The sequence below is a fragment of the Myotis nattereri genome (genome assembly GCF_964212035.1).
Source record: "Myotis nattereri genome assembly, chromosome: X".
Taxonomy (NCBI): Eukaryota; Metazoa; Chordata; class Mammalia; order Chiroptera; family Vespertilionidae; genus Myotis; species Myotis nattereri.
This window is the reverse complement of record NC_138078.1, coordinates 77,021,154-77,045,123: the sequence shown is the minus strand read 5'-3', so window position 1 is coordinate 77,045,123 and position 23,970 is coordinate 77,021,154. Positions and strand designations below refer to the sequence as shown.

Sequence of the window (23,970 nt, the reverse complement as noted above, 5' to 3'; positions counted from 1 at the left end):
CAAACCCCCGAGAGAGATGCCCACTGAGGAAGGAATACTATGGTTACTGAACTCAAGAGTTTTTTGAAGAAATGGATCCCAGGAGAGTCATGTAATTTTTTTTTCTCCACCAATACTTGATGTTAACAAAGCATTGCAGAGCAGAGCTGGTATCCCCAAGATCTATTCTTCCATTGCTAGCTGAAGCTTGTCCCGGTGCACTGAGCTGCTGTTTAACAATCTCATTGCTCGGGGTGATCTAGTGCTGCAGGTTGTTCTGGGAAGCTGGCAGAGAGTATGATTTGCACAGTGACATCACCACTAGTCCACTAAGTAAATCCAGCTTCCCGCCTTCTTTTTTGCTCTGTAGTCCAGAAACATTTCTTTAAAAGCCAAAAAATTGGTAAATGTGAGCAGCACGTTGAATATGCCACCGGCCACCTCACCTTTGTGGTGCTGAAAGGTTGTAGTGAAGGCTGCCATGTTAAACCCAGGAATCTGCTCTAGTAGCTGTTCTTCAATGTACTTTTCCACCAAAGAAATATATTCTTTAAAAGTAGGTGTGTAGGTGAGTTTATTCTCTTCTGTGTCTTCAAATTCTGTTAGTAATCATCCATGAAATTTTTCTGTAATAACTGAAACTCATCATCCATGATAATGTCCTCCAAATAGCCAACCGCAGCTTTGAATTCTGCATCAGAGGCAGAAGAGGAAGACAGCATGAAACTCACAACTCAAAGCTCTCTTTCAGAGGTTCTCAACCTGTGGGTCGCAAACAATGAAAATACATCCTGCATATCAGATATTTACATTACGATTCCTAAGAGAAGCAAAATTAAAGTTATGAAGTAGCAATGAAAATAATTTTATGGTCGGGGGTCACCACAACATGAGGAACTGTATTAAAGGGTCGCGGCATTAGGAAGGTTGAGAACCACTGCTAGGGTATCCATCTGCAGCTGCATCCACCATGCGAGGGCAAGCTGGCCTGTCTGCCTCCTACCTGGCCCGAGGCCCAGGCCCAACCTCCTTTCAGCTTTGTAGAGCCCTGACTGACTGGCATCGGGATCAGAGAGACCATGCCCCAGAGGCCATGCCTCCAAGGCCAAGGCCTGTCAAGTCTTAGCCTTGCGCTGGCTGGGCCTCTGCCTGCCAGGCCTCCTACGTGAACCTTTGCAGCCACAGCTGGGGCCTGGCGTGATTCCACAAACTGTTTTTTCACATCCAAAATGGGTAAACAGGATCAGATTTAGATACCTTATTTTGTAAGTTCCCTTCCAAGCACTTCACTACAACCTAATACAGTGATGGCGAACCTTTTGAGCTTGGCGTGTCAGCATTTTGAAAAACCCTAACTTAACTCTGGTGCCGTGTCACATATAGAAATTTTTTGATATTTGCAACCATAGTAAAACAAAGACATATTTTTGATATTTATTTTATATATTTAAATGCCATTTAACAAAGAAAAATCAACCAAAAATGAGTTTGCGTGTCACCTCTGACACACATGTCATAGGTTCGCCATCACTGACCTAATAGATGGATCTCATAAAGAAAATCAGAATTCTTATAGGAATACAGGAACCAATAAAGTCACATATTCTTTGTATATCAGAGTGGCTTCTATATGCATATTGTGTAAATTTTGACTGCATAAAAAGCAATTTCTTGTCCAGTATTTCTAAGAACCACTTTCCAAAGTACAATTTTATTGCCGGTTGATTATATACCCTAAACTAGAATGCAAAGTCACCTTGAGGCAAGAACTCACAAAAAAAATATTTGTAGAGATTGATTTATTAGTGTCAATATGAGAAAATGGAAAAACTTGAAAGTTACTTAATAGTTTTACTTCCCTTGTCAGGACATTAAATTTTTCAAAGATAATCTAATTCTAGGAGTAGTAACTCAGGCACAAAGTGTAATGGACTGGGACAAATCTAGAGAGAATTTATTTTTGGGAAGAGACTAGTTGCTTCAGTGAAGCATAGAAGAGAACGCAGTAATTTAGAAACTAAGGTTATCTTGGAAAATTTCAGGAAGACAGAATACAGGAACACTGGTTTTAGGAGAGAAAACTGAGTCCACATGGGTTTCCTTTTTAATGTACATGAAGAAATCACAGACTGGGCAATTATTATTTCAAGAAAGAGAGATTGGCATTGATGCTTAATCCATTTTCTGTTGATTTTATTCACTTTACTCATATATACCTTCCCATATCATAATGTCAGCCCACAAAAACATATTTCTAGCATAATTTTAATTTTGTCTGATAATATGGATGATCCATGCTGCTAATAGGAGTAACTAAGCCTACAGGAACTATAAGTCTCCAATGGTAAGAGTTAAGATTGTTAGTCCATATCCTGGATGCCTAGTGAAACTAGGAGAATATAGGAACAAGAAAAAGATAAAGAAATAGGTATTTGAAAAGAGAGACACCAAGATAGTCTTAAATTCCCTTTATGGAAGCACAAATGCTTAACTGGAGGATAAATATTATAGATAATAATTTTGGATTTTTTTTCCTTATGAAAATGGTTTATATCTTTGCTCCCTTTCCACTGTTATGTTCTACAGGGATTTTTAAAAATGCAACCTCTGAATAGAGAAAGGTAGGATAAGTGAGAAATATCTTCTAGATCAGTGATGGCGAAACTTTTGAGCTCGGCATGTCAAAATTTTGAAAAACCCTAAATTAACTCTGGTACCATGTCACATATAGAAACATTCTTTTTTTATATATATTTGCAACCATAGTAAAAAAAAAAATTCATATCTTTGATATTTATTTTATATATTTAAATGCCATTTAACAAAAATATCAACCAAAAAATATGTATAAAATGAACAAAAACAGGAAAACAATGTACATTTAGGAAAAAATAATAATAAAAACAATTATAATCAAATGGTATGAAAACTAGAAATTAGTGACTTTTTTGGTGCTGAAGTTTGTCTGCTAATTCTTTGATTGCAGGTTCATACTTGGTGCACTTCAAGGCCAAGCAAGTGCCACTAACTTCATCTGTTAGCCAGCTTCTTTTGTTCATTTTAATATTATTTAATGCTGAGAACAAAGACTCACAAAAATATGTTGATGAAAATATTGTTAGCAAAGCCATCGCTAGATTTTTTATGTCGCTAAAAGTGTCAGGTACTCTGTTCCAAGCACTCAAAATTTCTTGTCCGTAGGTGCACTCTTCTTCATTATTCAAACGATTTCGTTCCAGATTTTCAAGTTTCAGCCTTAAGTCGACAAACACGTGAGTCCAAATGCTACCTTGAAAATCTGCAAGTTGCATCTCTAAATCGTCAATTTGCATCCATTGGAAATCCTTTAATTCCAAAGTACTGTAAACAACTACATCCGGATACTTAATTATTTTAATGGTCTGTTCTAGGCTTCTAAATTGGTCGAATCTTTGACTGAACTGTTCAAATAACGAATTTACTATATTCTAGTACATAAGTATGGACTCCATTACACTCGTTGTAGTGGCCTTCTCGAAATACTTTTTTATCCGAGGAAAATACTTGTAAGTTTTAGTTTCAATATCTTGCTTGAAATTTTTAAGTTTACTTTCAAAAGATTTGATGTATCCAAACATAACGTCAATAGTTTTGCCAAAACCTTGTAATTTTAAGTTCAGTTCATTCATATGAACAGAGAGATCTGTAAAAAACATCAAATTGCTGACCCACTTATGATCATTGATCTGAGGAAAGTTTGCCAGATCCTTATTCTCAATAAATACCGTAATTTCTTCAAAGAACTCCACAAATCACTCAAGTACTTTACCTCAACTCAGCCATCTCACATTATTGAACATCAGTAGTCCACTGTAGGTTGAATCAACTTCCTGTAAAAGTGCAGAAAATTCTCGCTTGTGAAGGGGTCAAGAGGCTATAAAATTCACAATTTTTGTTACAACTGACATTAAATCATTCAATTCTGAGAATCCCGATTTGGAACACAACACCTCCTGATGGATAATGCAATGAAAAGGTACAAGTGGATGTCTAATAACTTCCATAAACAATTTCAGGAATCCCACATTTTTCCCCACCATATTTGGTGCCCCATCTGTCGTGACTGACACAATTTTAGAGATATCAATGTTTAGGTCACTGAATGTTTTTATAACAACCTTACATATTTCGTTTCCTGATGTACTTATTGGCACTGGTTCTAATTTTATCAACTCTTCTCTCATTATGAGACCATCAGAATATCTAGCAATAATGGCCAACCAAGCATTTGATGTGACATCAGTAGTTTCATCAAGAGAAATCAAAAATTATTTACAACTATTTAAGTCTTTTTTTAATTGATGTTGTACATTTTTGTTAAGATCTATTATTCTGTCTTTGATAGTATTTCTACTGAGTGGTAACTCAGAAATTCTTTAATAATATCATCTTTATTTTTCATATCATGAAATAGAGCTGGTGCACATCTTAGAAATGTTTCCTTAATAAATTCTCCATCACTGAGGGCTTTTCCATGCTGAGTCATGGAGTGAGCAATACAGTAACTTCTGAGGTTAAATTTGTAGAGCATCTTACAAATTTAATGATGGAATTTGATTGACTATTATAGAAGTGTAGCTGCCTAGAAATGTATTCCTTCCTTTCATCGATACTTTTTTTCAAGAGCTGACAATAATTAGTTTCAAAATGTCTCTTTACATTCCACGTTCTGCTTACTACCGTTGCATTACACAGTATGCACAATGATCTGTTGTTTCTGTCGACAATCCTATACATCTCGGTCCATATGTCTTGAAAGGGTTGGCTACTACTACTTCCCCTTCCTTTATCATTCAAACTTGCTTTTTTATTTTTTTGATTCTCCATCACAAGGCTGCAAAAATAAATAAATAAAAATCACGGCATTTTTTTATAAAAGGTTGATAGGTTTCTTACCTATTAACTTTTTGCAGTGTTGTTGCACTGACTCCTCGTGCAAAACAATTCAAAGATAGTATGTACAACCAACAAATATATGGTGCTGTAATCAATTATCCGACACGCAGAATGGCTCGTCGAGCACTGCTGCACTCTATATCTTTTTCTTCTAACCCTCCCACTCCTGTCTCCTAATGAACATGGCGATCAAGTGCCGAATGCACCCGAACACACGGGATGCTTACCCGAGGCACATGTTGACAATAACGAGGCCATTTCCAGAATTGGGCATTTTGTCGCTCGAGTAAAAATAAAATGTCAAGAGTAAAGATTAATCTCTTTATAGTGCAATTCTTAACCTTTTTATATTAATGTCAATATTGGAACAATGTATCTTGGATGTTTTCACTATGTATTTTTGCTACACAACACCGATGTATATGTTTACATCTGGTTTTAGAATTGCATTATTGATCATGAGTAACGTGAGTAATGATATTACTCGAGTGATGCCCAACTCTGGCCATTGCGAGAGACAAATATTTGAATTATGCAATTTTTTGTCTCTGTCAATGTGTGTCACCCAAAATGAGTTCACGTTTCACCTCTGACATGCGTGTCATAGGTTCACCATCACTGACCTAGTATATGCATAGTCCATGGACACAGACAATAGAGTGGTGAAGACAAGTGTGGGGTGGAAGGGTATCTGTAATACTTTCAACAATAAAGATAATTTTAAATGATGATAATATTGTAATCTCTAAGTATAGTGCCAGGTGTTTATGGGAAAATGGGATATCACTTTGTATCTAACCTCTATGGTAATACAAATGATATTAAATGTAAATTGTAATTTAAAAATAAAATTTTAATAAAAGAATGAATCATTCCCACCAGTGTTGCTCAATGGTTGAGCATTGAGCTATGAACCAGGAGATCACGGTTGGATTCCCGATCACGGCACAAGCTCAGGATTTTGAGCCTGATCCCCTATAGGGGGTGTGCAGGAGGTAGCCGATAGATGACGCTCATCTTTGATGTTTCTATCTCTCTCCCTCTCCCTTCCTCTCTGGAATCAATAAAAATATATTTTAAAGAAATAGAATGAATCATAGTTTGATTCTTACCTATATGTAATTTAGATGATCCTTTTAGACTTTAAACTTTTGAGTAGATGAGGGAATTAATTAACACATTTGGGCTATTGAGATGAAATAAATGCATCTTGCATGTGATAACATAACTTTGAATAGCCAGAAGTGAAATGCTAAGGTCTGAATAATTTTTTCCCAGAAAATTATATGTTAAAATTCTAACCCCCAAATTACAGTGGGGCCTTGACTTACGAGTGTCCCAACTAACAAGTTTTTCGAGATAGAGCCATCTCTCGGCCAATATTTTGCTTTGACTTGTGAGCTAAAATTCGGGTTATGAGCCCAGCTTCAGATACCCCACCGCTAGTTGGCGCAGCAAACATCACAGTGAATGCCACATCAGCCCAGCATCACGTGTCTCACTCATTCACTGTTGATTTGACATATGAGTAATTTGAGTTACGAGCTCCCTCACTGAACGAATTAAACTCATAAGTCAAGGCCCCACTGTATTAGGAGGTGGGGCCTTTGGAAGGTAATTGGATCATTAGAGCAGATCTCACATGATTGGGATTATTTCCCTTATAAATACTAGTAAGTCCCATGGAGCTTCCTATGCCCCTCTGCTTTGTTAAGGTGTAATGAGAAGTCTGAGACCTGGAAGACAGTCCTCACCAAATAATGCTAGCACCCTGATCTCAAACTTACAGCCTCCACTACTGTGGGGAATAAATGTATGTTGTTCCCAGTCTGTGGCATTTTGTTAAATTTGCCTTAACAGAGTAAGACACTAGGTTTTCTTGATTTTCAATATATACAGGCTTGAGAAAAAAAGTAAGTTTACAGTTATTCGTATGGAAAATAATACAACAATTAGTGAATAATAACAGAATAAACTATTTTGCATACTCACAACTATCAGCCTACTTTTGCCTCACCCTGTATTGTTCAAAGATGGCTGCCACTGAGCACCCAACAGAGAATGCCTGGAGTCTCTAAGTTCCACTTTTCAATGACCAGTATTTGACTGATTTATCTTATATCAGGAGATTGGGACTCTCTGTCTCACTGCCCTATCTGCAAGAACTATAAAGATATTTTCTGAAATGTGCATGGGGGTAGAACTTTTAAGAATAACATATAGGATCATGATAAAATGATTGGTGAAGGAAATGATTAATATCTTGAATACAGACCAATCTTAAAAATAGCACTGATAAAAACATTTCAGAAATAAGATATAAAAGGTTAACGTTGTTTGCCTCTAGAAAGTGTCCTACTGCACTCCCTTTAATTGAAAAAGGAACATTGACTCACAGATTAAAAACAAACACATTTTTGATCAGTAGCTGAAGCCAACCTTCAGCAGATATTGGGAGACCTATGCAGAATTCTCACACTATTTTTGGAATTAAGTGTGCATTCTTTTTCTTCTTATTATTATTATTATTTTTGTAGAGAATCTAATTTACTATGTCGTCAAGCCCCATTCACCCCAGACCTACAACCAGCAATAGTTGAAAGTAAAAAGAAACCAGTTTACATTATTCATCTTTTCATTTTCTGCTGTTACCTATTAAAAAAGATTTCTGTGGAAAGAGTTATTAATATCCTGCTATCCTCCTTAATTTCAAAGCAAATAAATTATTCTGTGAAAAATTATATTAATATCAGGCATAATTTAACTTTTTCTTGAAATTAGGCACTTCCACAAATGTTAATTTTATGTATTCTTCATTTGAAACATTTGTGCTTAAAGACTGCAAACTGTAATTTATCCACATGAAAATCTTAGCTTATTATTATTCCCTTTCTTTTAGGAAATATCTAAGAGAATATTTAATTTATGTCATCCTAGTCATATTTTCGTAATAGTTTAGAATTGGAAATGAAGTCTACAAATGTGCAAATTCTGTCAGAAATGGATATAATATCAAAATAAATTAAGAAAAATGAGCTTTATTTGAGATGAGACTATGAGGATGGTAAGGAAGAGAAGGGGTCGCTTCAAATATATCTCATAAAATTAAGGTGCTGTGAGTTGAAACAGTGACAGAAAAAGAGCTTCTCATTCACTAGACCAATCTTCCAATAGGGATTCCTTAAGAAGGAGCTCTCCAGGGGTAAAGATTCCCCTCTATTTATTACATTTCTTTATTTTCCCCTCTTCCTCTTCCCATATCTATGCAGAGCAGGATGTTGTTATAGTATTTGTCCACATAGAATAAAACACACACACAAATATAGCAGGCATTAGACTTCTTTGAAGTAAACTAAGTTTTCATTGTTTTTATATTTTAACATGGGAAATAAAGATAAGAATATAATTAATCCTCTATAAGATGAGACAATGACCTTGAGCAAGTATGTAATGCACATTATATAGCTGAACTGGTTAGTAAAAAACATAGTTATTCATGTTTTTAAAATATCTTTAGTAATATTATTTTAATATGTTTCATTCACTTAAATTTCAATAAGAGCAAGAACTATGGGGCCTTCTCCCAGACAGAGGTGCTACAGGGGTCATTGTTTCTATGCTGAGACCTTGCTCATCAAAGAGCTGACTGGCAGACATATCTGAGTTTCCATCATCCTTGCTCGCACTGTTCACTACACCCTGGCGATTCCGTGAGACAACGCTTTATCCAATTTGCAGCCTCATCCAAGCTATCTGCAGTGGCTTTTCCATATGAATGGTCTGTCCTGGCTCAGGCTTCAAACTTTCTTAAGATATCTCCAATAAGCAATAGCTGCCATAAATGAGCCCCATGCTACTCAATAAATAGACCTGACACTAGCACCAGTCTGCCTTGCTTCACAGATTGATCTTGCCTGGGCACTGCCAAGCACAACACAAGTAGTAGCCATCTGAAGATGAATCTGTAGGTTTTTCCAGGTTGACCCAGGCAATGGCTGACTTTGTACCTCCTGGGAAGCCCCAGAGCCAGTGCACCCAATGCACAGCTTCAGACCATACCAGATTGCAATTCTATACATTCAAAAGTGACACACTCAAGGGGCAGACTCATTGAGCACCAAATCCTCACTGAAGCAAGTCCTACTCCATAGGAGTGTCTCCTTCACAACAGCTCTTCCACTGTAGTCACAGCTTGTCTTCATAGACAATTGGCCTGAAAGTTAATTCCTCTCAGTGACACCAATAGCAATCAAGACTCAAATACTGCCCTAGCCAGTTTGGCTCGATGGATAAAGCATCAACTTGTGGGCTGAATGGTCTCAGCTTTGATTCCCGTCAAGAGTATATGCCTGGATTGTGAGCTTGATCCCCTGTGTGGAGTGTGCAGAAGGTAGCCTATCAATGATTCTCTCTCATCATTGATGTTTTTATCTTTCTCACCCTCTCCCTTCCTCTCTGAAATCAATAAAAGTTTGTAAAAAAAACTAGAGACTCAACAAGACTGCACACAAACCACACAGGGTTGTACCTAGAGTACCCAGTTCAGGTGCTGGGGAAGTCTGAGCCACTGACTCTTACAGGACACGTACTATACAAGGCCACTCTATTAATTCCAGGAGATATAGCAACTCTACCTAATACATAGAAACATACAAAGAAGCAGCCAAAATGTGGACAAAGAAACATGTCACAAATGAAAGAACAGAAGAAATCTCCAGAAAAAAAGAACTAAATGAAATGGAAGAAAGCAAACTATTAGATAGAGTTTTAAAAAATGGTTATAAGGTTGCTCAAGGATCTTAATGAGAGCTTCAAGGGACTTAGTGAGAATTTTAAGAACCTTAGTGAGAACATCAAAGATATGAAATTAAGCATAAATTAACTAAAATAAAGAATAATTTACAGCCCTAACTGGTTTGGCTCAGTGGATAGAGCGTCGGCCTATGGACGGAAAGCTCCCAGGTTTGATTCAGGTCAAGGGCATGTACCTTGGTTGTGGGTACGTTCCCAGTAGGAGGTGTGCAGGAGGCAGCTGATTGATGTTTCTCTCTCATCTGTTTCTAACTCTCTATCTCTCTCCCTTTCTCTGTGTGAAAAAAAATCAATAGTATATATATTTTTTAAAAAGAATAATTTACAGGGATTCAACAGTAGAGTAGAGGATGCCGAGAATCAAATCAATGATTTGGAATATGAGGAAGCAAAAAACATCCAAGGAGAAGAGCAAAAAGGAAAAAGAATCCAAAAATATGAAGAGAGTATTAGGAATCTCTGGGAAAAATTCAAACTTATGGGGTGCCAGACGGAGAAAAGAGAGAGCAAAATATTGAAAACCTATTTGAAGAAATAATGACAGAAAACTGTGGGAAGAGCTCAGGAGATGTATCTCAGTGCAGTGGTGGATGCAATGGTGTGAGCACACTCTGCCTATACAAGCTTCCTCAGCATACCAGGAAGTGGCAGTGCCCACCTGAGCAAGCCCCCTAGAGCCCCTACATAGTACCCTGATCTTTCCTACTATTGGCTGCCCTAAGGATAGTGTAAACTTCTGATTGGTCCAGAAAGTTATATATGTTACTGCACTTAAACAATAAACTTAGATCTGCATCACTGAACCTGGTCTCCAGAGTTGGGCATGCTTCCTTAGGACTCCGTCGGCCTCACCCCCGCAGGACCCCCTGCTTCATTCTGGTGCCCTGAACAGGGGCCCTGGCAAGAAAGCCTCAGGTCGGGTGAGTGCCCCTCTGTAACGATGGGAAACCTTCCCCCCTCAGCCTGAGCCCCTTGGCTAGGGCACTCCATGCGTTGTTACAGAGCAGGTGAGTAAAGGTAACAGAAAGGGAGCTACAAAAGCTCTGGGATGTTCTAATAACATTTAACCCCTGGCTCTCCGCCACCAGTGGTGCGGGCGGGGGAACAGAAGACCCTTTATCTCCCTATTCCCCTCCAGAGCCCTCTGCCCCGGCAGATTCCTGGGCTGTTTTCAACAAGCCAAAAGTAGTTTCTCAAAGCTCAAGGAAGGCTGAAACTGAGACAGAAAAAACCTCTAGCGAGGAGAAAGCAGGGGAGTCTCACCAGGAGGCTTCCTGCCGGAGTCACTCCCTCGCTCCCCTTGCAGAGCGAACAAAAAGTTTAACTGCCCAGCGGCCCCCAAGTAACCCTTTCGTGGGGGACACAGATGATAATCCATCGATGGGGATATATCAATCCTTGTGTAGCCAGAGGGATAGAGCAAAGAAGTCCTTAGGGCTAGAGACCCCTGGACTCTTTCTTATGAAAGTTAACACCACAGCTGCAGCAAATGCCACTGGATCTGCAACAATATTCCCGATATGCAAATGGTTAACGCAGAGAAAGAAAGAAAGAAAGAAAAAAAAAAAGAGGCCATTGCCATGGAGAGCAGGGAGAGAGAGTTCTTTGTTGGTTTTTGCTTACCTAAGGTATGCGGGTCTCAAGGACAAGCTGCTAGCAAAGCAAAACAGACTTATCTCAGTCCAGTTTTCTTCTCTTTAACCCTTCCAATACTAAATTAGACTAATACAATATACTTAAGATTACACAAGAAAGGAATCACCTACTCTTATTAATCTAAAGAAATGCTGGATGTTTAACTTGCCAGCTAAGAGTTTAAAGTTCTAGTTAAATTAAATTGGGAAAAATTATAATTGTGGTAACTAAATGCCTAAAGTATAAAAAGAAAATCTTGTCAGTTTTAATTTAATTAATATCTCGTAATAATTATAAAACGTACTATAACCAAGGAATGACTTTGAGACATTTCATGGGCCCTGAAATGTTTTCAAAAGTTTATTCTCTCTTCTTAAAGAATTTTTTAATAAAGCCAATTTAATGTGCTTGAAATCACATGGAAAGCTTTATCAAATAAAAATTAATAAATATATATCTTGAGTTTTTGCCTCTAAGAAAGGGCAAAAAAAGTTATTTTATATAATATTTCTTAAAATACAGCAGTAGAATTTTAAGATATAATTTAAAATAACAGAAGCTCATTAATAATTTTTAATATTTTACAACAGCATATTATACATTTATTCCAAACAAGCTTACAAACTAATTCTTTAAATGTTTGGAAGCAATATAATTTAAAAACATAAAAGGATTTAATCCCTTCCACTGTGTAGAAGGCCCCCTGGGAAGGCACTTAAGCATTCTATATTGACCTCTCTTGCCCAATGGCGTGAGCTGGGCCCTCTCTGGAGAAAGAAATTTGGTCCAGCTGAAATCGGTACCCAGATAACAGAGAGAAATTATCAGGAATGCTCCAGCCATTAAGACAAGAGGAAAAACAATCCAAAGATAAAGGCAGCTAGCATGCACAAGCTATTTCCTCATTTAACCCTCTCTAGCTGCAAGCATCTCATAGGGGCATGCAAAACCTGCGGCCCCCTATTGCCTTTAAGCCCCCTCCAGCCACAAGGGGTCAACCCCCGTGGGCTCCAACCCAATGCCTTATGGCAAGCAGATGTGACCCATATTCTGAGCTTCGGTAGGCTCAAATATGTACATGTAATCATTGACACTTGCTCTGGGGCCACGTATGCTCAGGCTCACACAGGTGAAAAAAACTCGCCACGCAATAGCAACCCTCAAGGAAGCATTTTTAACATTAGGCTTCCCCTAGAAAATTAAAACAGATAACGGCCCCTACTACACTAACTAGGCCTTTCAGCAATTTCTCACAAAACATAACATCAAGCACGTTACTGGCATACCATACAACACACAGGGACAAGCCATAGTAAAACGACAGAACAAAGAATTAAAAACCCAGATTCAAAAAAAAAAAAAGAAGAGGGAAATACAGGCACGCCCCAGCAATTATTACAACAGGCCTTATTAACTCTCAATTATTTTTATTTTGCCCCCGACGGTGTTCCTCCCATTTTCAAACATTGGGGAGATTTCAGAGACATACCAACGCCTCTCCCCTTGATCTGGTGGAGAGATCCACTAACCGGGGCTTGGAAGGGCCCCGACCCACTCTTAACCCAAGGGAGAGGGTTTGCTTGTATTTTTCCAGAAGGTGAGAAAAATCCCTCATGGATTCCTGCCCATAACATCAAACCCTGCACCACCAGCGATGAGCCGTAGACCACCATCACCATCACCTCCAGTAGAGGAAATGGAGGACCTGACCATAGAGGACAACCAGCCCCGACGGCAGAGGCAACCAAGACATCGACAAGCCCACAACATTACCTGGGGAGACATCAAGAATCTACAGGACCAAGCTGCACGCATGGCACCAGAAGGCAATCCATCAGCAAGGACATTATTCCTATTAATATATGCCATCATAACAGTGAACTCTCAGGCGCGAGCACAACATGTATGGGTGGCCATACCTCATCCAGGGGTGCTCATTGCCTGTCAGCGCTGACAGCCTACAATTCCCCGCTGTCCAAGTGTCTGACTGCTCTGTGGGCTTACCCTGTGATGGAGCAGAACTGGTCTCATTGCCATAGAATGGGACGGTATGGGCTATAGCAGTAGCCCTAACCTCCTTAAGTGAACTCTAGATAATGGGACTGCCCCGGGACAAGGGTGGATATACCTAGCACCTCATGCAATAATACCCAAGTGAAACCCGTTGAGTTTAGTTTCTTAAGTGATGCCCTCAGCCCTCTAACTTCCTGGTTAAACCCAGCCAACCTCCTCATTTGGAGAGTCATGATAGTAGGATTCTTCATAGGAATAGTATTATTTCACTGTTTATACAACATGTTCCTTAAGCTAAGTGCCCAGAAAGCCATGATCATACACGTCCAGCAGGCGCTAATAAGAAAAGAAGGGGGAGATGTGGGAAGAGCTCAGGATATTTATCTCAGTGCAATGGCGGATGCAATGGCCTGAGCACACTCCGCCTATACAAGCTTCCTCGGCACACCGGGAAGTGGCAGTAGCTGCCTGAGCAAGCCCCCTAGAGCCCCTACATAGTACTCTGATCTTTCCTACTATTGGCTTCCCTAAGGATAGTGTAAACTTCTGATTGGTCCAGAAAGTTATATATGTTGCTGCACTTACACAATAAACTTAGCTCTGTGTCACTGAACCTGGTCTCCGGAGTTGGGCATGCTTCGTTAGGGCTCCATCGGCCTCACCCCCGTGGGACCCCTTGCTTCAGAAAACTTCCCCTGCCTGGTGAAAGAAATAGACTTATAAATCCAGGAAGCACAGAGAGTCCCAAACATCTGGAATCCAGAGCCCACACCAAGACACATCATAATAAAAAGGCCAAGGGTTAAAGACAAAGGGAGAATCTTAAAAGCACTTAATTACCTACAAGGTAGAGCCTACATGGCTGTCAGCTGATTTCTCAACAGAAACTTTGCAGGCCAGTAGGGAGTGACAAGAAATATTTAAAATGATGAATAGCATGGACATACTACCCAGCAAATCTATCATTTAGGATTGAAGGTCAGATAAAAAGCTTTGCAGACCAGAAAAACTAAAAGAGTTCATCACTACCAAACTACTATTACATGAAATGTTGAAGGGTATTCTTTAAGAAGAGGAAGAAGAAGAAGAAAGAGAAGAAGATAAAGAATAAAAAGATTAAAACTATGAACAATGGCAACAAATACATATATATCAACAATTGAATCTAAAAATCAAAATAAATGACCAAGAAATCTAATGAACAAAGTAAACTGATGAATATAATAGAATCAGAGGCATGGAAACATAGAACAGACTGAGGAATCTCAGAGGGAAGTGGGGTGGGAAGCAGGAAGAGATTATTCAAAGAACTTACATGCATTACCTATGGACACAGCAATAGGATGGTGAAGACCTGGGGTGAGGCTGGAACCAGGTGGAGGGGGACAGTGGAAGGTAAAAACAGGGACATCTGTAATACCCTCAACAATAAAAATTTAAACTAGCTAACTTAATTAATCAAGTAAGTAAAATAAAAAAATAAAAACAATTCCATTAGTTAAGACAGTGCCTTAAATGTGTAATTGCATGACTGAACAAAATAAAGGGAAGATACAATTCCTCTTTTCATGATATATTTATTATCTTATTATGAGTTCACTTCTAAAAGCAGAATTTAAAATGTATATATGAATATTTATTAATAACATTAACTACTATACCAGTGGAAATTTCAATGATGATGATACTCTACCAGAATAGATGACCCCATAGCTCCTTGGCTCATCTCCTAGCCTAGACATATGAGGATAACAATTCTTTGAATCAATGGTTTCATATATGCTATATAATGATACACTCCTTAAACTTAATAATAATTTTCTTAGAAAAACTAAATATAACTCTCTCATATAACAATATAGATTAATACAGAGAATACACAGCAAAAGAAACCATCAAAAAAACAACAAGAAAGCCCACTGTATGGGAGAACATATTTGCCTATGTTATATCCGATAAGGGCCTAATCTTCAAAGTTTATAAGGAACTCATACATCTTAACAAAAGGAAGATAAACAATCCAATCACAAAATGGGCAAAGGACTTAAATAGACACTTTTCAAAAGAGGACATACAGAAGGCCACGAGACATATGAAAACATGCTCAAAGTCACTAATCATCTGAGAGATGCAAATCAAAACAACAATGAGGTACCATCTCACACCTGTCAGACTGGCTATCATCAACTAATCAACAAACGACAAGTGTTGGTGAAGATGTGAGTGACTAAGACTCATTTTCCGTGCTCAGAGGTTCAGGATTAGGAGGGAGCTCTCAGCTTCTGGGGAAGCTGGTAGATGTCTGCTAACTATGGGTCCCAAGGCTGCCTCTATCTCTTCCTCCCTCTCCTTCTCCTCCTGCTCTCTTTTTTTTGTTAAGGTACTGATAACCAGAATGGTGAGCTGAGGGTTTTTTTCCCGAGGTAGGTTGTGTCTCACGATGCTGAAGAATGAGCTCCATGGACCAGAAAATTTAATCAAAAGCATGGAAAATTGCTGCAAGCAGATTCAGACTCTCCTCATGGGGAGGGGTGCCCAATAATGGGCTGCCCTGTGAAGCCTTGTATCCAGGGGTATATATTTGCTACAAATCTGCTTCTATATCTGTGTTGTCACCTGATTGATTCCCTCAATTTCTCTTGCCCAGCAACAGACCTAAACTTTCCCTGTTTCTATGTATTCTTTCTCTGTTCCTATGCTGAACTTTCTGTTTCTATGTGTCAGTACACCTTAATGTTGCAGGCCCTCCCTTGGCTTCCCATGCTTCCTGCTTTGAGTCCAGACACATTTTATTATTTCTGCTTGTTTGGTTCCTGTGATTAGGCTGGCTCAAACTGCCATGTCTGCCCCTGCCTATGTTTCACCTGCCTTTGTTTTCCACTGGAGCCCTGCCCTAGCTAACTCCATTTCAAGCTAACTTCTCTCAGTTCCCCCTCCGAATAAGAGACCCCAACTATTGTTGGGAGCAGAGGCAACAACCACTCTGACTACTTCCTGCTCACAGTAGGCATTGTGGGGGAGCAGTTCTCAGGTCTCATTGGAGGAGGCCAGCCTAGGGGTCCACAGTAAAAGGCAGTTGTATCCATCTGGGGCTGCATTTGGAAGACCATTTGGAGTCTTCTACCCTCTATGCAAGAATAAACAAAATGTAATAGGAGGTTTAATAAGCAAGGACCAAAGGTAAGTAACAGAAATAGCTAAACAAAGGGCTGAGAAGAGGGGCCAACCAGCTTCTTAAGGATGGGATTATTTCTTTAATTTGTTTTAAGTCCTGTCTGGAAAATGATATTTGGACCCAGGTGGATCAAAACTATCCCCCTGCCATTGCCTGGAGAAGGTGGATGGTAATCGGGGCCTGGTTGGCTGAGTCTCCTTGGATCTCAGTGGGACTTATCCTTCCAGGGATCCTGTATTATAAGGAGGAAAATATGGCTTAGGTGTATTCTGTGGGCCACTAGGCCCCATTACCTTCTTAGGGATTTTTGACTCTGGTATTGTTTTGGGTCAAGGCTGTCAAGAGCTAGGGTTCAATTTTGCATTGCTGACATAGTATTTGAATATTTTTTAAAGTGAAGAAAACCTGGATATATGAGAGCTTAAAATACTTCCCTTACCTCACATAGAAAATATTTAATTGCAAGATGGTATTGTAGTTAATACTTCCCTCTGGGGTCTATGTCTTTTTATCTGCCAGTTGATATTGAGGCCAGGCCTGGGTACAAAAGAAAATCAGGCATTTCTTCTTAAGGGTCTGAGGGGTGAATGTGTCCCAATATTTAAGACTACAGCCCAAAAGGCTATCCGCACAGGGTGTGGATGAAGCGCTTCCCATCTGTAAGAAAGCACACAAAAGGATGTCCAGCATCCTCTGTGATTTCCCTTCCTGGTTGGGGCGTCCCCCTCCTAGATAAGGGATGTGAGATGAGTGCCTCTTTGTGTGCGACCACAAGAGAGGATCTGACAGAGTAGTCACACTTAATGACGAGTTCTAGGGCGAGAAAACCTTTTACTGTGCTCCCACTAACAGAATTGACCTCCTGGACTGTGCTCACTTACTAGCGTGGTTCTACCAGGAACCAATTCTGCTTCAGATGTGGGGAAGCCTGTATTAACCCATGTCTCTGATTGGAAGTTTCTGAGATGGTTCCAATGTTTCTGAAGTACCCATTAGTTTTTCCAAAGGAGTTTAAAAAGAAGGGCCTCTAGGCAGAGGGCTCAAAGAGTTTGGCCAGTATCCAGAGTTCTGAGGAGAGCTTAAATGGCTCTGGCTTTATTCCTATGTCTGCCCTCACCATCAAAACATCTATTTTTTTCATTCAGGTCTCCCCTGTCTGTCAGTAATGAGGAACTGATGTAGAAAGGGTGGAACTCTATTTTAGTTAAGACTAGGACTTTAGATCCACTGGTGAGCTAATCTCCTTGATATTATAGGTATCTAGAATATGATTTTTCTGGGAAGATGGAAGGCACTGAAAATAATGTTGGAGGGCTTATTTTAGTCTCTTTTGTTCCTCCCCTTTCCAGTCCTCAGTTCTATCTGTTGTTGTTTTTTGTTGCTGTTGTTTTGTTTTTTTGTTTTTTTTGCATTAAAGAAAAAGTCCTCAACTCCAGGGCCTATATGCCCTCCTGCATATGGAGAGGTGTAGATATCAGAAGCATGCCATGCCTCCAGAGCAGGGGTACTTCCTTCTAGGCTTTCCCATAATTCTGGTAAGGATTAAGACTTCCTCTGATTCCCACAAGTCTAAGATTAGTTTCTTAAAATTTAAACCCTTCTAACTCTGGGAAGGTTGTCAAACTTGTTTAACCAAAAGATGTGACATTTTTCTTCAGAGCCAAGAAATTCTTGTTGAAGGCTGGACATGAAAGGAGGTGGCAATGGTGTCTAGAGGTGGGGGTATTCCCTGTGTGTGAATAAGGATTATAAGCTGGTGGAGACAAACTGAACAATAAGAATTATGACAAGTGATCCAGTGAAAGAAAAAAAGTGTTTTAGTGTTCAATGATTTCAAGGGTAAAGATTGGAGAAAAGTAAGTATTAGTCTGGAGAGTCATATCTAAACATCCAAGAAAACTAGACAAACTTAGGATTCAGTTCAATTCATAGGTTTAAGATAAAATGTCAAAACAATTAATTGGAATCAACTCACAACTGTGTATTATAAAATCTGTAGAAATATAATTTTTCTCCCTAAAATCACCCTTATTCTTATTAAAGACTAATCTATTTATTGTATGAAGTATAGTTTTAATTTGGCCTGAGTGTTTGCATGAATACAATAAGAACAGTAAGTGATTGTATAGGCCAGTCGTCAGCAAACTGCGGCTTGTGAGCCACATGCAGCCCCTTGAGTGTGGCTCTTCCACAAAATACCGACTTCTGCGCATGGGCCACGAAGTTTCAATCGCACTGTACATGAGCGCCTGTATCTGGTATTTTGTGGAAGAGCCACACTCAAGGGGCCAAAGAGCCGCATGTGGCTCGAGAGCTGCAGTTTGCTGACCACTGGTATAGGCTCTTTTAAAATCTGTTTTACTGGAATCTCATTGAGCTTTAATGAGTCCCTCAGGCTTTCCTGCAACACCTGTAGACTTGGGTGAATTCCTCAAGTTTTTGAGGTTCTCAAAATTGTTATGCCCAGATTTCAGGATCCCCAAGAAACCACACCAGGGAGCCAGCCGTGTCCCATGCAAAAGCATAAGAGTCTTTATTTCAAACCCGGGTTTGGCTCCCCTACCTTCCTTACTGACTCAGCGGCAAGTGGCAAAAGAGAACTAGCCCGGTGGGAAGAGGGGCTTAATAGGGGGGTTGGAGTAAGGGGAGGAGAGATGACTGTGGGCCCTACTGATTGGCCAGGCGCAAGTCGGTGTCTTGTTACACAGGATGTGGTCACATCTATGGCACGCACGTCCCTTGATTGTCACTGGTTAGTTTAAAGAAGTCCTGGGTGTGGCTAGCAGAGGCTTGGGCTTCCAGGAAGAAGCCTTGCCGAGCACATGGCTGCCCAAAAATGGAGGATTCGGGGCAAGATGGAGGGCGTAGCCCTCACCCTTTCAAAAATGTCTTGAGATTCCTTTCTTGCTATCTCTCAGGAAAGCAAACTTCATTCCTTACCTAAAAAGACCTCCATGAACCACATAACCACGCAATATACCAGGCTTTTCTCTAAGCTTCTCACATTGGCTTCAAGTCTTCTGGTGACATTCAGAATCCAGGCATGTCTCTCTGATACATGACACTCAAGTCAAAGTCTTGGTTAACAAAACTATCATTGGAAACTGGTCTTATTCAATTCATGCAAACAAACATATTGCTATGACTTAATTATTATGGATTGCCAAATTCTGGAGGGACTAGGTAGGAGAAAAATATATAATTCACCAAATTATAAGTATTCTCTCTTTTACCGTGTCCAGCGCAGCTAGAGAGTGGACCACGAATCCTGAGTAGGGCAGGCTGGGGATTGAGAAAATGAAAGAGACAAACACAGAGACAGAAGGGAAAAGCTGGGGCCTGGTGGAACAGCTGGCCCTCTGATGGAAAGACAGTGACCCAGAGCTGGCGCAGTGCATTTATTTTATACAGTATGATACCAGGAAGTTTTACTAAAGTTTAAGATAAAGAAAATTATGTGAAATCATGGTTAAAGATAAAGCTGGAATTCTTCATTCTTGTGGCTTCTTTGTAATCGTCACTTCTGGCTGGGCCTGGATAATTGCATCCGTTTCTGGTGCCTGGCTGAACTTAGATAATGAAACCTGGTGCCCGAGCTAAAGGTCAGGCTGACAACATACCGGCACTCTGGCAAGGTATGTTTCCAGGCCATGGCTTTGCCAGATGCCACTGGATTCAGATGACAATCAGCTCAGGGGCCTTTCCCAGGTGTTCTCTACACCAAATTGTTTTGCTTCCTTGTATCTGGAAAACAAAGCCCCAAAATTGGGAACAATTTTAATAAGTCACAAAACCTGAATTTTGTTTTTTCACATAAATGAATTTATATGAGAGACCTTGACTGTACTGTGAAAAGACAATCAATTAAAGCACATATCTTTATTGAAAAGGCAAAGTAAGTAAACCCATACATCTGGCTCATGACGTATAGATGGGCCCTCAGCCAATCCAAAGAGCAGGCTGGGTGGGGGTCTAAGGCATTATACATCCTCCTGTCTGTAGGTCTTAAAATTGCTTGGCTGAATATTCTGGTACAGATTAATTCTTAAGATTCCCTGTTATTTTGTTATAGTATTTTCAGAAATCATGAGAAGCACCTGGCAACTTTACCTTTCAAGCCTTGAGACTGCCTGCCTCTCTACCTAGGGAGTAAAACATCCCTTTTTTATTTTTCTCTTACTCCCTCCCTTTCTGCAGGGAGGTTGTGTGTTTATTTCTAACCATATGCTCTATGTCCTTGGCTGGAGAAGATAATAGCTTATTAGTTATAAGCTGGCTGCAAATTGCCCTCATTGTTTGGCTTTGTTTTAATTTCTTTTTAACATTTTTCCTTACAAACCTTTTTATAATTTTTAGAAATAGCTAATTTTCAATATACATCTCTATGCACTATGCTTTTTATTACCAAAATCATAACAATTTCCAATTAATAATTCTTAGAAACTCAATCCTTATTAACCAAAAAAGAAAAACAATCAGCATTCCTTAGATTGACCCTTATGAATAAACATATTGTAAACATACTTAGTTTCAAAACACATTCTCAACAAAGCAAATGACATTATCACAGCCCCAAACCTACTTTATAGGCTTTTGGCAATAAGGAAGAAAGCAGGCGATCTAGCAATCGAAGCTATAATGAGTTAATTTGATCTACACATGTAGCTAAGTTTTCCCCAGGAACTTATACCTTTAAAAATGGCCCAATTAGAGTTTTTGACCCGGTACTTGCATTTCAAAGGTCATAGGAATTGCAGGGGAGCACTGTAGAAAGTGCTGAAGGACCTCGAGTACTGTTGTAAACTGGAACCCTGCAATCCTCCTCCATTCTGTCTAGTGATCTACTGCCCTAATGTATGGAAAATGCCCTTATCTACCTCAATATCCTACTTCAAATGCTCACCAGCACATGGTGTGGTGTGAATACCAGGGGCAGGCTGTGCCCCTCAGGCAAGGGCATTCCCTACTTGGAAACCTTAACATTCTATTGAAGACCCAAATCCATTTTGGTCCCTACAAAGCCACCGCAAAGAGCTGGAAGAAATCAGGTCTGTGGGTATCAGGTCCAATAAGGCACTGAGGGGAAGAGAGAATGCTCTGCTCATACATGGCTGGCTTCATCTGTGATAGGGGACACCAACAGCACCAGATCAACCAGCGTGGGCCAGGATCTGAAGAACTTAGTGTCCCTCTACCCGCAACCTCAGACAGGAGTGGCAGAAAGTCAGGAAAGTTGGAACGGATCTCTGGCAATAGAAATCCTAACAAGGGAACAGGCCAGGGATGGGCTGTATGTAGTGGGTCCAAGTGTGCTGCTTGTGGAGGGAGCTCCCAGAGGCAGTGAAACCTCTGGTCATTTCCCTCCTTTTATGTGCCCCGGTTTCTCTCCCTGGATGTCTAAAATAACTGTGAAGACCCAGAGCGCTTAGTGACCAGCTCTTATGTGCATTCCCTAGACTAGTCAGTGTTTAATTACAATTGTATTCTGGAGTCCCTATGATGTCTCTCTATGTCTTTGGGGTTCAACCCCAGACAGCTCTGTGAGATCTTTACTCATGTAAGTCCTTACATTTGAGATTCCCAAACCAGAGGGAGGAATTTGCCTTTTTGATCTTCGGAGCCTGGGTAGGGACCCAAGAACTCATTTAGTTGTTGGTCAGACTTTGTCTTGCAACAGGCAAGAATCCTACTGCTTTATAACCCAGTCTGACAACCAGTTCATCCTTCCATGGGAGCCTTTTTATGTGGCAGCTGCCCTAATGGCTTTTATCTGGCTGACCCATGCCTGATTTTAAATGGCCCAAGGGCCAGAGACTGCATTTGGAAATTGAAAGAGAAAAATGCCTGCTGGAGATGGCAGCCTGATTAAGTGGCTGACATGCACCTGGTAATGTCTCCAAAATTAGAAAGGAAACATCAGAAGAAGAAAAAGGGTCCATAAGATGTCCATTTGATGTGGAGAGGTAGGATCCTGGATGAGCCCCCAAAGCTGATAACCAGAATGGTGAACCAAGGTGTTTTCCTGGGGTTGTGTCTCATGATGCTGAAGAATGAGCTCCTCAGACCAGATTTAAGTGAATGTGTGGAAATTTTATTACAAGTATATTCAGACTCTCTGGATGGGGAGGGGAGCCCAATAATGGGCTGCCTACCAAGTGAAGCCTTGTAGTCCAGGGGTATTGTTCCAAGTAGATCCTGGGAAAGGATCTGGGGTGTTTATCTAAGGCGTCCCTTGAGATAAACTTGAACTGTGGAGGTGTGGGACATTCCAGTAGTTGCTAGCGAAGAGGCTACTCTACACAAGCAGGATCAAGGGGGAAGGCTTAGGACCAAAAAGAGACCAGAAGCTTTAACTTTTAAGTGTACGCAAAATAATTCACTTAACTGCCAGAAGAATTACACCACATGAAACATATGCAATTGCAAAACACACAGCACTTTATTACTCACACAGTTCCTGGTGCTGTGGGTACAGGCTTAAGTGGGATCCCAGTGGTCCTGTCCTCGGGGGTCCAGCAGCTAGGTTGGTCTGGTCCAGATGCAGGGGGCCAGCATTCCTAACCTGAGAGCTTGGTCACGTCTCTATTGGGAGGTACTGACCATTCTTCTGTTGTCTGGCAGAGAGAGGAGCATGGAGCAGCGTCGCTTGCCAGACTGACAAGAGGATGTGCCTTTGTGGCTGTCTCAACAGGTGAGCACCAGGCTGGTCAGGACCCACACTTTTATTTTATTTTTATTTTTTTTATTTTTTTTTAATTTATTGCTTAAAGTATTACAAAGGGTATTATATATGTGTCCATTTTATCCCCCCGCCCTAGACAGTCCCCTAGCCTCCCTTATCCCCCAGTGTCTTATGTCCATTGGTTATGCTTATATGCATGCATACAAGTCCTTCGGTTGATCTCTTACCCCCCTACCTCCTGCCCCCCAACCCTCCCAGGCCTTCCCGCTGCAGTTTGACAATCTGTTTGAGGCGGCTCTGCCTCTGTATCTATTATTGTTCAAAAGTTTATAATGGTCTCTATTATCCATGAATGAGTGAGATAATGTGGTATTTTTCCTTCATTCACTGGCTTATTTCACTTAGCATAATGGTCTCCAGTTCCATCCATGCCGTTGCAAATGGTAAGAGTTCCTTCGTTTTTAGAGCAGCATAGTATTCTATCGTGTAGATGTACCACAGTTTTCTAATCCATTCATCTACTGATGGGCACTTAGGCTGTTTCCAGATCTTAGCTATGGTGAATTGTGCTGCTATGAACAGAGGGGTGCATATATCCTTTCTGATTGGTGTTTCTGGTTTCTTGGGATATATTCCTAGAAGTGGGATCACAGGGTCAAATGGGAGTTCCATTTTCAGATTTTTAAGGAAACTCCATACTGTCTTCCATAGTGGCTGCACCAATCTGCATTCCCACCAG

At 40.2% G+C, this 23,970-nt stretch overlaps 1 pseudogene across 1 annotated transcript; it reads right to left on the bottom strand.

Annotated features, from left to right (window-relative positions):
• Positions 1–238: 238 nt before the first annotated feature.
• Positions 239–701, bottom strand: LOC308536010 (ADP-ribosylation factor-like protein 2-binding protein; annotated as a pseudogene). Its single transcript has one exon. The product of its transcript is annotated as an ADP-ribosylation factor-like protein 2-binding protein (transcript).
• Between the last annotated feature and the right edge of the window lie 23,269 nt (positions 702–23,970).